General features: G+C 41.8%; 1 protein-coding gene and 1 pseudogene across 1 annotated transcript in view; one reads left to right on the top strand and one right to left on the bottom strand.

Moving 5' to 3' along the window:
* Window positions 1-14,561, top strand: part of LOC126336767 (suppressor of lurcher protein 1-like) — a 4,187,167-nt gene that overhangs the window by 3,377,989 nt on the left and 794,617 nt on the right. The window lies entirely within an intron of this gene.
* LOC126337326 (5S ribosomal RNA) lies at window positions 7,057-7,174 on the bottom strand (annotated as a pseudogene).

The following is a 14,561-nucleotide window of genomic DNA, read 5'->3' as shown; positions in this document are numbered from 1 at the left end:
GATCCTATGGGATCGGCGCACTACTTCATTCCACAATTTGTTACGCCCAAGTTTATCTATGTGATGATTCATTCCAACTATGTATCATTATTATTGTTGTTGTCATAAGGTACTATGTATTTTATGATTTGTAAATTACACAATTTTCGTTTCTTAACATTTAAAGCTAGTTGGTAATCTTTTTACCACTTTTGAAGATTATCCCCGTATGACTGAAAATTTATGCAAGATTTTGTCAAGTGGTATTTCATTATCGATGAGTATCATCCGCTAAACGTATGAGGTTGTTATTACGTCGTCTGCCACGTCATTACCATTTTAAACGAACCGCACGCACCTCTCTGGGGCACGCCTGTAGTTGCCTGTACATCTATCGGCGACACTCCATACAGTGCAAATTGCCGTGTACTTAGTCTAGTCGCAGGTTTCATGTGATACCCCATATGATCGTAAATGTACATTGGTATTGTAACCTTTGGACTTCTCCAACCCGCTACGCCAAAGGTTCATTTCTGCAGGTATCACGAAACTGAAAGCAAAGGTTACATGAGGTTCTTGCGGTTCGGTAATAGAGGTAGGCTCAAGAAACAGTGCAAACCAAACCTAGTATAAGATTTAACATAGATGTGTTACTACGTATAGAAAAAAATCACATACATCATCCACGCAGACGACGAAAATGCAACACAAACACCCGGTCCGTGTAACCGTGATAACAAGGCGCCAAAATTTTCCTCGGCGTCTACTGTCAGTGTTGGTTTTGAACGAAAAATGTGGTGTTGCCCCATTACTCTTCTGTAATTAAGTGCTGCAGAAATGAGTAATCAATTAATATGCCCATCAATCACTGCCCGAGCTCACGTCATGAGCAAGGCACAGCCTTTCGCCGACAGACACTCCGTATCATTTGTGCGTAACACGGAATAAACGTAACAAACCGAAAAAATAATTTCACAATTTCACTAAAACGGTATTTAGTTCTAATAGTAATATGTTACGGGTAGATAAGTATAACGGAATTTCGTTTTCTATATGTCTCGTGAAGCAAATTTCGCTCATGAACAATAAATTTATGAAACTTCCTGGCAGATTAAAGCTGTGTGCCCGACCGAGACTCGAACTTGTGACCTTTGCCTTTCGCGGGCAAGTGCTCTACTATCTGAGCTACCGAAGCACGACTCACGCCCGGTACTCACAGCTTTACTTCTGCCAGTATCCGTCTCCTACCTTCCAAACTTTACAGAAGCTCTCCTCGAGTGGGACTGATAGCCTGATGTTTTCTGTACTTTGCTGTGTTGTTTCAAAGACATTTTCAGATGTGTGTGAAATCTTATGGGACTTAACTACTATGGTCATCAGTCCCTAAGCTTACACACTACTTAACCTAAATTATCCTAAGAACAAACACACACACACACACACACACACACGCCCGAGGGAGGACTCGAACCTCCGCCGGGACCAGCCGCAAAGTCCATGACTGCATGCCTGAGACCGCTTGGCTAATCCCGCGCGGCTGTGTTGTTTCCATATTCTTCTTATAGACTGCAGATTTTGTTATTTTTATGTTAGATAATTCCGTATTCTGGTAGATGTAATTAGGACAATAAAGATCTCCGTGGCTTCTTCGTTTTTTGAGAGTAACTGGTTAAAAAATTCTTTGAGCGCTGTGGGTTCGTTCTGAAAGGTAAATTTTGTAGGGTCCGGTGTGCAACAATATGTTGAACCCAAATCCGGCTCATTATTCTTTATTTCTGCCCCATATTTATTTATTTTTTTGTTGAGGGCTTGATGATGAAAGACAGCTGGGAACTCGTTGCTAAGTTACCAGCGATTCGCAACGTCCTCCTGTCTGTAGACATGATATTCTTGGTTTGAGTGAGTGACATAATCCATGCTTGCATTACATATTGAAGTGTAGGGCGGATGAAAATTTTGTATGCGAACAGCGATACCGGTTGGTCGGCGCCACGTGTCATATACAGTGAGGTGACAAAGGTCAAGTGATGCCTTTTAAATTCGTGTGGGCCACCTTGTACCCGGCGCAGTGCAACAGCTTGGCATGGACTCAACAAGTCGCTGTAAGTCTCCTGCATAAATATTGAGGCATGCTGCCTCTATAGCCCTTCATAATTGTGAAATTGTTACCGGTGCTGAGTTTTGTGCACCAAGTTACTTCTCCATAACGTCCCACAAATGTTCGATAGAATTCATGTAGGGCAGTCTGGATGGCCAAATCTTTCGAGGGAATTATCCAGAACGTTCTTTAAACCAATCGCGAACAGTTGTGGCCCGATGAATTACACATTGTCAGCCATAAAAATTCCGTCGTTGTAAGTGGATATAGAGTCCACGAATGGCTGAAAATGGTCTCCAAGTAGCCGAAAATAAAGATTTACAGTCAACCAACGGTTCAGTTGTACTAGAGGATACGGTCCATTCCATGTAAACACAGCCCACACCGTTTTTGCGCTACCACCAGCTGGCACAGTGGCCTGTTGACAACTTGGGGTCATAGCTTCGTGGGGTCTGAGCCACACTCGAACCCTACCGTCAGCTATAACAACTGAACGCGAGACTCATCCGAGAAGTCCACGGTTGTTCAGTCGTCTAGGGTACAACCGCCATGGTCACGACTCCAGGAGAGGCGCCGCAGCCGAAGTCGTGCTGTTAGCAAACGCTTGCCTGTTAGCACTGAGAGCCTAGGGCAAACGCCGCTGCTCTCGGTCATTAAGTGAAGGCCGTCGGTCACTGCGTTTACTGTGGTGAGAGGTACGGTCTGAAATTTGGTATTCTCGAAACATTCTCGACACTGTGGATCTTCCATTTTAGAAATGGAAAGACCCATGCGTCTAACCCAAAAATGGTTCAAATGGCTCTGAGCACTATGGGACTTAACATCTGAGGTTATCAGTCCCCTAGAACTTAGAACTACTTAAACCTAACTAACCGAAGGTTATCACATACATCCATGGCCGAGGCAGGATTCGAACCTGAGACCGTAGCAGCAGCGCGGTTCCGGACGGAAGCGCCTAGAACCGCTCGGCCACCGCGGCTGGCCTCTACCTCCAACCACCATTCTGCGTTCAGAGAATGTCAATTCCCGTCGTGCGACTGTAATTATGTCGGAAACATTTTCACATCAGCTGATGACAAATAACACCTCAGCCAATGCAGCGTCCTTGTGTACCTTGTATACACGAAACTACCGCCATCTGCATATGTGCATTTCATTGTCCCATAACTTTCGTGACCTGGTGTATTACACGAGTTCTCCTGGGTTGAGTGTGTTCTTTGCTTTTCTTATTTTTCGGATGTATTTCCTTGCCAGTTAAATATTTCGTCTAGAAATACTCTGGTATATATTTTACCCGTGCCTCTGGGTCGATTTCTTGTCCTCACAGTCGAACCACAGTCTTTGTGGTTGATGCGTTCCTAGCACAGTGAAGTGTCGGTGTCGGGGAAATATCTAGTGGCTTTTTGTAGAATTAGGTCATAACTTCCAATTTGCGCTATCACACAAGGCCAAACCTTCATTCCTCCATCGAGGTGTAGGCAGGACCGCCGGACGGGGTAGCCGCGTGTTGAGAGGCGCCTTGTCTCGGTCCGCGAGGCACCCTCCCTCCCCCCCCCCCCCCCCCTCGGAAATTCGAGTCCTCTATCGGGCATGGGTGTGTGTGTTGTCCTTAGTGGAAGTTAGTTGAGGTTAGAAAAAGTAGTGCTTAACCTTAGGGACCGATGACTTCAGCAGTTTGGTCTCATATGATCTTACCATAAATTTCCCATTGTCTAGGCAGGACCGGTTCGAGAACATTTTTCCTCAAAAGCGACGTATTATATTTACCTCGAAGGCTTTCACCCCCTATAAATTTTCACTACTAATTGTGATATGCGTTGTATACAACTCTTGCACTTCTGTGCCTCGCTCTTAGCTCGACGCCCCGTAAGTCATGTACACAAACCTTGCAGGAGTGGTACCTCTATCGCCTCTCTCAGATTGACGCCCCAAGCGTCGGTTTGCGTCGCTTGGCCCCAAAATCGAACCGGGGTCCAGGAATGCCGGCTGAATAGGTTTCCATACACCTTAGTAATGGCCGGCCGTTGTGACCGAGCGGTTCTAGGCGCTTCAGTCTGGAACCTCGCTGCTGCTACTGTCGCAGGTTCGAATCCTACCTCGGGCATAGATGTGCGTGATGTCCTTAGGTTAGTGAGGTTTAAGTAGTTCTAAGTTCTAGGGGACTGATGTCCTCAGATGTTAAGTCCCTTAGTGCTCAGAGCTATTTGAACCATTTGACTGATGACCTCGAATGTTAAGTCCCATACTGCTTAGAGCCATTTGAACCTTAGTAATGGACATGTGACTTCTTGCTGAGATACCCCTCCATTTGACGTGCAGCATGTCGGCAGATGGTCATAAACTCCACCAACCCGGCAAGCCATACCTTAGTAGTGCCGAGCTCGATGTGCAAGATGAGTTGTGGAGATGAGCCTGTCATGTGGGATGTTCCGTTGCTTTGCTGGTTAAATGAATCCAGCTTCTCAGTGGCATGACACTGCTGTTTTCCTCGTGTTGTTGTAGTATGTGGTTAATGATGCTCTCGAAGATTTTCTCTGGGAGCAAGTTAATCTGTCTTTTATAGCTCTCAAAATCATCCTAATCTTTCCTTGCTTCCATTACCGAGGAGCTTCTAAGACCGCGAATAAAGTTTTTAATGCGTTGAAGGAGCCTTGTGGTGGGAGTAGTTCATGAGGTTGTCTACCCATACCGTCATTCCCAGGAGATATGTATATTTTGAAAGCTAACTCTGTGTAAATTCCTGAGGTAGTCGCTGAGCAAAGCCTGTGTTAGTTTTCGAGTAGCAAGGATAATTCCCATACTACCATGTCTTCGTGAGTTACTGTCGAATTTAGGATCTCGTGGCTGACTGTGTAGTTTTTCTAGTAGAGTACGAATACTCCTGCTTTAGCACGATTGTATGACGTTATCATTTATTTTTAAGGCTGGTTTTCCACAGGTCGTGTGAACTGTGATTCGTTCCTATTTTCTGTAAGGAAGACTAGGATTGTGAGGGCTCTATCCTGGAGACCCGCTTGCCTACCTGTTAGCTCGTCAATTTTGGCGAATTGCATTTGTTATTGGGCCATTGACTCTTTTCCACTCAGTCTTTGGGCTTTTGATGTTTTATTTGTCATTAGTGTTACCTTTACTTTGATTTTGTTCAGCTTGTACAGTTGCTGGTTTTTGTTTTCTTTTGTGGTTTGGCAGCTGATGTGTGTGGTTTATCTACTTACGTAAAACTTAATATCTGAAACTTTCCACTTCAACACTTTATTGACTCTTAAAAAAAGCATTACATTTCGCTTATACGTGGAGCGACGTAAGTGGAAATCTCAAATAACTTTTACTATTCTCGCCTGAATGAAAAGCGGCATTTTTATAATCCGTTCGGGGTCACAGCACCGAGTTGCGACACCTGAAGATAACAATTCGAAACCGGTCGTGTGTTACATAAAAGAACCTTACAACTGTAGCGGTATTTTCAACTTTTGGTATACTGCTGAGTTGCGGATGTTCCTCTAACTGGATTATTTGTAATATCGAAACAGTTGACGAAATCTTCGAACTGCCGAGTGTTAGAGAGGAGCAACTCCAAACTATAGAATTTTTTAGTCATGTGGCTTGACAATCACTTCGGTGTACTATGTGTGCCAAAAATATACATAATTTTGTCGTCTTGGCGAGGTTTTTCATAATGCAGATCAATTATTTAGGCTTTCGGAGAAATTCGATCTGTCGAGGTTCGAATTAGTAAGAGTCGACTGTGTTACTTTCCTTGTCGATTCTGCGGAGACTTATCAAATTTCTCATCTTAGCACTCCACTAATCATTGACCATCTTAGCACCATATTTAATCTATTCGATTCCCCGGTTTTCCGATTTTCTAGCAGTCCATGATTCCGTTCCATAGATTTCACACTATCAGACTTCTTTTAGCAAGGAATACCCTCACTGCCTGCGCTAACCCTGCTCCTGCTTCCGGTTGGATGACATTCTCACATTTCACAACACGTGAGCGCAGTGATACTGAGATGACAGTCAACACTGAGACGACATGCAACAACATTTCATGGTTCACTATAACAAGCCATCAAGAAAGAAAGTGAGAAATTTGCCGCAAAAATCGTAACTTTAAACGAACTCATACCTTGCGAATATTGAACCAATTACGTCCCCCGCATCTGACAAATGCTGTTCCATTACGCTCCCTTAACGAGCGACATTAATTTCGCTGTTAGACCCGCTCGCTGCGGCCATGTACAGAGTTCTGCGTGATGGGAACGGTTCCCGCTCGCACAACCTCAGTGGAGTAATCAACTTAATTCACGGGAAATACATATTCAGCAGGCCACGCCAGCCCGCAACTCTCTCTCTCTGCCCCCACCCCCGTATCACCACGTAAAACCTCTCGCTCTCATTCTCCTACTCTATCTCTCTCTCTGTATTTCTTTCGCCGTCAGAAAAAAAACCAATGTCGTTTGCACTGCGCTATTCGCGAGTACGCTGAATCGCCACAGAGAGGCATATTAGCATAAAAATTCCGACTCTGAAAAAGCCAGTTTCCAACAGCGAAGCGGTCGTTGAAAACCGATGTATCGAATGGGCAATAATACAGGTATCATACTTTTTTTCTCTTGATGTCTTCAAATAGCTCCCGAAGCACGCGAAGTGTTTCGTTTTGCAAATGTTACAGTGTTATGTGACAATTCTTCTTTTATCCCGAGAGTCGCACAGGATGTCGATACAACATTGGTTAATGAATTTCTGTTCTCGGCAACAAGATTCTAAATTTGTATGTACTCACTCCGTCTTCAGGCCAAGAGTGGCCTACCAGGACCATCCGACAGCCGTGTCATCCTCAGTGGAAGATGCGGATAGGAGGGGCGTAGTGCACACCGCTGTCCCTGTCGTTATGATGGTATTCTTGACCGAAGCCGCTACTAATCGGTCGAGTAGCTCCTCAATTGGCATCACGAGGCTGAGTGCACCCCGAAAAATGGCAACAGCACATGGCGGCCTGGATGGTCACCCATCCAAGTGCCGACCACGCCCGACAGCGCTTAATTTCGGTGGTCTCACGGGAACCAGTGTATCCACTGCGGCAAGGCCGTTGCCAAATTTATTTGTGCAGAGGTGTAAAAATGATTAGATCGAAGCAGAATTTTTGCATGAAAGAACAACCACTTTTTTTTACTTTTACGTTTCCACGAAAATAACAGTAAATTGTCAACAAATCTCTCAGTAATGTATTCTTCCTTTTTTAAAACTTCTTCCTAACGTTCAAAAATCTGTTCAAAACCTCAGCGGTAGAAATAACCTGCTCTCTATAGGAAGAAATCGCCGATCCAAGCCTTGATCTGCACGTCGTTACTGAGCGATGCACTAAGCAATGCTTTCGAGAGAGACCGGAACAGACAGAAGGTGCCAAGTAGGGAGAATAGAGGCGATGTGGTTGCACTCACCGGCCAAGCGTTTGAATGGCTTCTCCGGCCCTATTTGCCATGTGAGGGAATTTTCGTACAGCAGAAGAACGCCATGTTGCCAATCAGGTCGTTTTTCCAGATAGCGATGTTGAGTTGTTGCATCTGCTGGACGTAAATTTGCACATCCATTATTTCAGCCCGATCAAGAAATTCGTGCCGGATAATTCGTATCCTTAGGGTCAGAATTGTTGTCTTTGAATCGCTTAATATTAGTTTTTGAGCCACCCTAAGAGCATCGCATTGACACACACTTCAAAAAATAGTTCAAATGGCTCTGAGCAGTATGTGAATTAACTTCTGAGGTCATCAATCCCCTAACACTTAGAACCACTTAAACCTAACTAACCTAAGGACGTCACACAGCCGGCCGGAGTGGCCGTGCGGCTCTAGGCGCTACAGTCTGGAACCGAGCGACCGCTACGGTCGCAGGTTCGAATCGTGCCTCGGGCATGGATGTGTGTGATGTCCTTAGGTTAGTTAGGTTTAATTAGTTCTAAGTTCTAGGCGACTGATGACCTCAGAAGCTAAGTCGCATAGTTCTCAGAGCCATTTGTTTGACATCACACACATCCATGCCCGAGGCAGGATTCGAACCTGCAACCGTAGCGGTCTCGCCGTTCCAGACTGAAGCGCCTAAAACCGCTCGGCCACTCTGTCCCACGACACACACTTCACAAATTTCGATTAACTTCTGACGATTTGTCACCTCAGTTAAAATCAGAATGTAGAAAGTATCAAACATTCTCTTTGTTGTCAACTTGACAGTCCATTTTAATTACCTAGAAAGAACAGAAAGTATATCAACGTAAAAAAACACACTATTTTGTGGAGCACATATTTCTTTCCCGAATAACATAAAACGCATTGCTAAAACATTGTGTTTCACTCATAATTTTTCACTGAAAAGAAAATGTGACAACTCATGGACCAGCCCAATATTTCATCAATTTCATGATACGAACATGCCTTTCAGTTTTTCTAACGATTCAATTTCTCTTGTTATACTGCCTACTCGAACGGAAAATATTTTCTAATCTGAGTGTCATGTTTCTATAAGCTTCTCAGTAAACTACACATTCGTTGTAATGACCGCTTTGTTGAATCTTCACAAATGGTTGCTCATTCTCTATTTGGTCCATCAGTAGGTTGCTCACTATCCATGTCAGTGTTTTTACACAATTTTGGCGAATTGTGACTGACTCGGCTTCATGACTTAGTGCTCAATCATACGTGAAAACAATGTCACTGCCGGCCGCTGTGGACGAACGGTTCTAGGCGTTTCAGTTCGGAAACGCGCGACCGCTGCGGTCGCAGGTTCTAATCCTACCTCGGGCATGGATGTGTGTGATGTCCTTAGGTTAGTTAGGTTTAAGTAGTTCTAAGTTCTACGGGACTGATGCCCTCATATATTAATTCCCATAGTGCTCAGAGCCATTTGAACCATTTTTTGAACAATGTCACTCTTTAAACTGAGGCGGAAGATTTCCTACCAGAATTTTTAATATTGTTGTTGACAATCCGAATTTTGAACAATATTCCAACTACCTGTACTATATAGGAATAAGATGCGATGTGTGCTTCAGAGTTTGTGCCACTCTTCTCAGACAAAACTCTTACCTCTATCTTTCCTCACACACTGTCTGCATTTTTCACCTATGGAGGCTATGGATTCAGTGGAAAAGCAAACCTACGATAGTAAAAATGACAGTTCAGTAAAGAAAAGGACAGGAAAAGAGACGTTACATCGCTGTCTGAACGGATGCAGAATCACTCCTTTCTTTTAATGGTTTGTACTGAAAGAAATATGCAGTTTACGAAACATCTTTATTTCACGTACTGTTAAGAAGCTGTAAAGTAGGTTCCCCACCCTTGCTTTATTCGTCTCCAAAACTAGTTTTAACACATTTAGTCCAGTTAAATCTCTTCTTAGGTACTATAGGTGATAATTTTGCTTTCTTCCATGCTTCCCTTGCCGGAAGACGTGCAGTAATAATAGGTGCTTTGCAGACGGCGAATGTGGAAATATGTACCCCATACTCTTTCAGGCACGTCTTTAAATCTTGACTGGTAAATCTTCTGTTACTTTACGTTTAATTCTTGGACTCAGATTAATTTTCGTAAACATCTTTCTTATGGAGCAGAGTGGTAGTAATGCCCCACTTAATTTCGTTGTGAATCTAATAACTCCACCCCTTTGCATTACTGTACAGGAAGGCAAGACTGAGACATTGAAGACTATGATGACAATGACGACAGTAATTCTTGCTTAAAGCAGCAGGTAATTGTAAATACGTTCTTTATTACAAAAATCTGTCACCGTTGCTTTTGATGAAGGGGTATTTGAAGTCAACATTTCTTCCTTAAAACAGTGCAAAACTAATGCAGTAAGTCGAACAGATATTGCCACATGTCTAAATATTCAGTTCAGTATAAGGATAAACGCTTCTGCTTCCCTTGGGTGCCATGTTGTCGTACCTCTTATAATAAGCATATATTGAATGATTGAGAACGTCAGACAAGATCTTATCTGCAGACATGTCGTTATGTGTAACAATAGTTTAATGGCAGCTGGAGATCTCTACTGTCAGCTATCTTTGGAACGGCTTGTGAGCAGATTTGCACATTGCCGTAGACAACCTGTTACGGGCGCCGTTATTACGGTTTTCTGCTTGTTTGTCACTTATACCAAATGATTTTAACAAGATGTACACTACGTCCACGACATTTCTAATGATTGTGAGGTGAAGTCTTGTGGTGTTATTGTAAGCCAATTAGAAAATTCACAGCAGGTATTACGATTGTAGTCAGGGCTAAGGTGTCAACCTATTGGGCGTTGGTTTCGTAACAGCAAGATAATCTTTGATATTGTCTGTATATTGTTACTTGGTGATTGTAAGAGTAATTCTTTGGTTACTCCAAGAGAATGTTACAGCATTTGTACGTATTTTGACTGTGCGTTACTTACTGATCTGTTACGGACTATAAAATGTATTTATGCTTTCTGAAAGATTAATAATGTTAAATACTTTCACATAATCTGACATTATAATTTGATAATTGTGCAAATTTTTATGCATTTGGCACTTTTACGACTTCATATTTTTGTTTCGACAAGTAAGAAGTAAAGTAGACCAATTAACAACTATTTATAAGACTGCAGAAAACTACACAAGGTAAAAAGTTAAATGATGATAATGAGGTATATAACAAGCTGAAATCATTGGATTGTGACTTCTGCTCATCAGGGTAGTAACAAGAGACTGTATTTTCATAATGAGGCACGTGTTTGCAGAAAATCCACATTAATTTCAGTAGAGAAGTTCAATCCAGTGAGTGTTCATTAAGAATAATTACAGACATTTTATGACGTTACCCTATTATGTCGACCTTCGTTTATTTTTATGTTTCTGATTAGTATTTCTAAACAGTAATGAGATGCAGAATTTTTGGTCTGGGTTCAAAACAAGGGTCATTCCAGTTTGTTACATGCATTTAAAAGCTGTTGTTCAAAGCCGGTTCCTGCAAGACTCTTTCTTTAATACTTAACATTTTTCTTTTCTATTATTTATTTATATATCTTGTATCACATACACATTAGAGGCAAAATACTGTTTCCTGTTATTTATTTATCTATTGTATGACACATACACATATAAAGAAAAATGCTGTTTATACAGCAATATTTCGATGATAAAAGGCGAGGAACTGTAAAAGTCTAAACTATAGACATAAACTATATATTACTAAAAGAGTAACCTTCTGCGCTTTGTTCCGAGTCGTTGCCTGTCTAAAGTTTTTCAGAGGGTAACAAAAATTTGAATTCAATATTCCATACAGTGATTGACCAAATTTAAAAATTTAAAATGGTGTCATAATCCGTTGCTTAAGATGTATAAATTTTTGTTGAAAGTTTAATGCAGTGCGACAAGTATAACAGTTAGAAACTCTTTAGATGACTTGAGGTAGCGTAAACCCACGTTCTGCAAATAGCCAAACTGTGTTGTTGTTGTGGTCTTCTGTCCGAAGACTTCTTGGATGCCGCTCTCCGTGCTATTGCTACTCCATCCTGAGCAAGCCTCTTCATCTCTGAATAACTACTGCTGCCTACATCCTTCTGAAGCTGCTTACTGTATTCATCTTTTTGTCTCCATGTACGATTTTTACCTCCCGCACGTCCTTATAATACGAAATTGCTGATCCTCCGACGTCAAAAGAATGTGTCGTATCATCGATCCTTTCTTCTAATCTAGTTGTGTCCAAAATTTCTTTTCTTCCCAACTGTGTCCAGTAACTCCTCATCTTCAGCATCCTTCCGTAACACGAAGTTCGAAGAAACTTTTATTCTCTTGTTGTCTAAACTGTTTACTTCCACACCTGGCTGTACTCCATACAAATTGTGTTAGAAAAGGCTTTCTAACATTTAAATCTATTTTCGATATTAGCAAGTTCCTCTTCTTCAGAAACGCTTTTCTTGCCCTTGCCACTCTACGTTTTATATCCTCCGTGCTTCGACCATCATCAGATATCTTGCTGCCCAAATAGAGAAACTCATCTACTACTTTTATTATCTGTTTGCCTTATGTAATTAGACTACATTTCATCATCTTTATTTTGCTTCTCTAGATGTTCACCTGACGTCCTCCTTTCAAGATATTTTACGTTCTGCTCAACTTCTCTCCTAGGTGGTTTCGTGTCTCTGGGAATTAAAATGTCGCCGGCAAACCTAGAAGTTTCCAACATCGAAATACTGCCAAACAGTTCCATGTTTTCAGAACTTATTTTATTTAGACGATCAGTTTTGGCTTCTCATTAATGCTATCTTCACCCACCATGGCATTAATGAGGTGCCGAAACTGGTGGTCTAAATAAAATAAGTTTTGAAAATATACGGCTGGTAAATATTTGGCCGGCTAATGTTCCGGATCCACGATGGACCAACAGAGATTCAAAGTTTTTATTTTTCTCCTTGCACTTTAATTCGTAGTCCAATTTTTTCTTCCGTTTTATTTACTGTTTGTTCAGTGTACACATTAAATAACAACGGGGCTAGGCTAAAAGCCTGTCTCATTCTCTTCCCAACCAGTGTTGCTTTTCATACCTCTCGATTCTTACAACTGCCATCTAGCTCCCCTGCACAGGTTGTAAATCGCCTTTCGATGCCTGCATTTTGCCCAGGCTACCTTCAGAATTTAGAATGGATATTCTAGTAAAGATTGTGAAAAGCTTTCTCTAAGTCTGGAAATGCGACGAACGTATGCTTGCCTTTCTTTAACCTGTCTTTACCCGGTGGTTGAGAATGAGTGAACTTAGCGACTTCCAAGAAACGTTTCACACAGTATCACACCTTTACGACACACTTTTCCCACTGACATCTTTCGCCCTTCCTCTCCCCCTCCACCACGCCAAAAAATAGATGAAAGGAAAAAGGTTTAACGCTGACCATATTTTCCTGTTCCTGCAGTAAATTTCAGCATCAGGTATGAAATTTTAGTTTTAACCTAACTACTAACTCTTTTGTCAGCACGTTTTGCAGGCAGTATCCACATATACCACTGAATGTACCTGCAGAATTATACCATTGGACGACACATCATTCAAGAGATATGACGTCACAAACACTGTACGAATTACTAGCTTTTACTTAAAACGGAGCGCAAGCTGCCCAGACTATACTCGTCCAGTGTTTGATAATGAGAGTATGCAGCGGCTTCCAACACAGTTTAAACATAATTTCAAACTTTCCTGAAATTTACATGCTTAACGTCAAATATTTGGCACGTTAATTCATTTATAATAAGTTTGGAGCAGCTTAATACATGCGAGCTCGATTCATATTGACGCGTGCGGTCGCTGGCGGTAGCAGCACGACCACACGCCTGTCGCCATATGAAATACCCATCACTAACAAGGGGATCGTACGTACTCGCCCTCAGTGATATTATTCATATTAATAAGGTACGTAGAACATGGCCATGACTTCAAGATATGGAAAAAGAAATGTGCAACTTTCAATCGTTTTTTATAAAATAAGGTTTAAATGTTTGATATATATATATATATATATATATATATATATATATATATATTAATGTGAGATCGCTAGCAGCCAAGTATTCCGTAGACGAGCGAATAAGCGCTTAGTTTCATAAGACTGAAGGCCCTGGATCGAATCTCGCTTCTCTACTCAATTTTTTTAAAACTTCTATCCCACGTAATTGTAATAACAGGTTTGTTATGATTATGCAAATTATCAGTAGCTAAGGAATCATTTATTGATAACGTAATCTTCACATTAAAAACACTGGGTTTTCTCTAACATTTTTGAAGTGGTTTACCATTATTACCATATTCCTGCAGGTACGTTTCAACACATTATGAACCCATTTTCCCTGTGTAGGGAAGGGTAAGGTACGACTCATCGTGTGGACCCATTTTCCTGGTAATCCTGCAATTAGTTTTGACCCACCAGAGGCGGCTGCATGTGCGGGTGGATGGAGAAAGAGAACAACGTTCAAAAAACACGAATAATACTTTATTCATTCTTTAGCCCACAAGGTAGTCAGATTTTAAGAGTAAATGCTTAGATATGCCTGGAATTTTCGACAGTAAGAAAAACTGGACCTTACTGTGCAGCCGAAACGCTTTACAGTGAAGTTCGATTAAAAACGGAACTTGCGCACAGTGAACGGCTCCGCCTCGAGAACAATCGCATCGCTTCCATACCTTCACATGGAAATTCAAGAACAAATATTTCACAGAATTTTCTAAATGGTAGTGGAGAAATAAATCGTGATACAAGGTGAGCTAACTGCCTACCAAGACATTGAAGAGGAGGGTACGTTTGAAGAAACTCAAGAAGTTCTTTCATCTTCATCATTGGTTTACGAGGCCGAAGAGAAGCAGTCGAAAATGGAGAGCGATGACATCCCGCAGTATTACATGACTAGTGCTGTCAATCTAGCGAGAGAGCATCAAGGATAGAGGAGAGCTTCACGCTTTAAATGCATGAAAGGTTTGAA

Source organism: Schistocerca gregaria, chromosome 2, assembly GCF_023897955.1.
Source record: "Schistocerca gregaria isolate iqSchGreg1 chromosome 2, iqSchGreg1.2, whole genome shotgun sequence".
Taxonomy (NCBI): domain Eukaryota; kingdom Metazoa; phylum Arthropoda; class Insecta; order Orthoptera; family Acrididae; genus Schistocerca; species Schistocerca gregaria.
Note: the sequence above shows the minus strand (reverse complement) of the source record. Positions and strands in the feature narration are given on the sequence as shown.